This window comes from Lissotriton helveticus, chromosome 3_1 (assembly GCF_964261635.1).
Source record: "Lissotriton helveticus chromosome 3_1, aLisHel1.1, whole genome shotgun sequence".
In the NCBI taxonomy this organism is placed as follows: Eukaryota; Metazoa; Chordata; class Amphibia; order Caudata; family Salamandridae; genus Lissotriton; species Lissotriton helveticus.
This window is the reverse complement of record NC_136061.1, coordinates 733,619,834-733,622,333: the sequence shown is the minus strand read 5'-3', so window position 1 is coordinate 733,622,333 and position 2,500 is coordinate 733,619,834. Positions and strand designations below refer to the sequence as shown.

The 2,500-nt window shown below is 54.8% G+C and overlaps 1 protein-coding gene across 5 annotated transcripts in view; it reads left to right on the top strand.

Moving 5' to 3' along the window:
* Positions 1 to 2,500, top strand: part of FAR1 (fatty acyl-CoA reductase 1) — a 564,623-nt gene that overhangs the window by 346,700 nt on the left and 215,423 nt on the right. The gene's annotated exons all lie outside the window — the stretch shown is intronic.

The following is a 2,500-nucleotide window of genomic DNA, read 5'->3' as shown; positions in this document are numbered from 1 at the left end:
GGACCGATGTGCGAATAGGCCGAAGGCAACACAGCGCGCCAAGATCCGGATGGCACCGAGGTGGTGTCCAGCAAGTTGCAGCACTGGTGTGGCCATCCTACAATGTTGAAAGTCGGCGTGGGGCGCCCCGTTGGCCTGTGAGTTTGCGTCAGTAGCGGACCGATGTGCGAATAGGCCGAAGGCAGCACAACGCGCCAAGATCCGGATGGCACCGAGGTGGTGTCTAGTAAGTTGCCGCACTGGTGTGGCCATCCTACAATGCTGAAAGTCGGCGTGGGGCGCCCTGTTGGCCTGTGAGATGGTGTCAGTAGCGGACTGATGTGCGAATGGGGCCAAAGGCAGCGCAACAATATTTTCTGACTGACACCACAAGGCGCTGAGATGCCAAGATCCGGATGGCACCGAGGTGATGTCTAAGTTGCGGACTGATGTGCGAATGGGGCCAAAGGTAGCGTAACAATATTTTCTGTATGGAAGATACCACTAGGCGTTGAGATGCCAAGATTCGGATGGCACCGAGGTGATGTCTAGCAAGTTGCTGCACTGGTGTGGTCATCCTACAATGCTGAAACTCGGCGTGGGTCGCCCCATTAGCCTGTGAGATGGCGTCAGTAGCGGACCGATGTGCGAATAGGCCGAAGGCAGCACAACGCGCCAAGATCCGGATGTCACAGTGGTGGTTTCATAGTTGAGAGGCACTTCATCTGCAGTGGGGCGCCGAGATCCGGATGGCACCGAGGTGATGTCTAGCAAGTTGCTGTACTGGTGTGGTCATCCTACAATGCTGAAAGTCGGCGTGGGGCGCCCCATTAGCCTGTGAGATGGCGTCAGTAGCGGACTGATGTGCGAATGGGGCCAAAGGCAGCACAACGCGCCAAGATCCGGATGGCACCGAGGTGGTGTCCAGCAACTTGCCGCACTGGTGTGGCCATCCTACAATGCTGCCCCGAAAGTCGGCGTGGGGCGCCCCGTTGGCCTGTGAGTTCGCGTCAGTCAGTGGGGGCTGTTTGAGGATCTGACTGCATTGGAAAGCAATGTGATGCTGTGCGTCGCCCCCAAGATGGAGGTTCCTCGGCTGCAGTGGGGCGCCCCTTGGTGTTTCACTCGCTATGCAGCTGAGTTGCGTGCGCACTTGTGGCGAATAGGCCGAAGGCAGCACAACGCGCCGAGATCTGGATGGCACCGAGGTGGTGTCCAGCAATTTGCCGCACTGGTGTGGCCATCCTACAATGCTGCGCCGAAAGTCGGCGTGGGGTGCCCCGTTGGCCTGTGAGGTGGCGTCAGTAGCGGACCGATGTGTGAATAGGCCGGAACCAGCACAAGGCGCCAAGATCCGGATGGCACCGAGGTGGTGTCATAGTTGAGAGTTCTGAGCAGCGCTTGTAACACTGTCTGAAGCTTATTTGCACCTGCTGCAGCTTCACTATTGCCCTGGTGTGGCCTAAGATCGCCCATGACATAGGCGGCCACCTCCCGGGGTCCGGCGGAACTTTTTTCCTTTTCCTTTGTGCATCTTGTCCCACAATCCGTTTGACCTGAAGACACGACCAGGTCCCTGAATGTGTGCAGGGGGACGCTATTGATTGAATCAAAATGGCGGCTTCACACAAAGCTGACTCAAGCGTTGCTGCTGATGCTATACAGAGAAAAACTGGTTTTCAGTTTGTACATTCTTCAGGATTTTTCCATCCAAGGCTGGTTGAGAGTTTGTATAACAATGGCTTCAGATTTTCAACATACTACTCTTCAACATTCTTCCTAAATGTAACAATGTGAGACTCACTAGGAGAACGGTGTAGTGAGGGCCACAAACGGCTGTTTGTCTTTCCTTTCAAAATGCTGCCAACAATATTTTCGGAATGGAAGACAACACAAGGCGCTGAGATTCGGTTGGCACCGAGGTGGTGTCCAGCAAGTTGCCGCACTGGTGTGGCCATCCTACAATGCTGCGCCGAAAGTCGGCGTGGGGTGCCCGAAGGGGGGGGGGGAGGCGGCGCAAACGAGCCTCTCCCGCTTCTCCATGTGGAGGCAGTTCATCTGCAGTGGGGCGCCGAGATCCGGATGGCACCGAGGTGGTGTCTAGCAAGTTGCCGCACTGGTGTGGCCATCCTACAATGCTGCGCCGAAAGACGGCGTGGGGTGCCCGAAGGAAGTGTCCTTATCCAGGGCATTATCGCTGTATCATGTCCTCCACTAAAATGGCCCTGGGACACCTTAGAACTCGGACGCTCGATTTTTTTTTCCTTTCCTGTACATGCAAAAAAAGGTAAATGCCCGGTACGTTACACGCTTCATCTGCCACGATGAACTCTCCAGAGGAACCGAAAAAAAATATAGTTGTGGTAACTATACCATGCATCGTCATATGGAGAGGTGGCACCAATTAATTATAGTGCTGCATAAAAGAGAGATTTGGAGGAGAACCCCTGACCTGCTAGTACATTCATCAAAGGTGGCACTGAGAGCTTCAGAGGCAAGGGAAACGGTCCCAAATATTTAG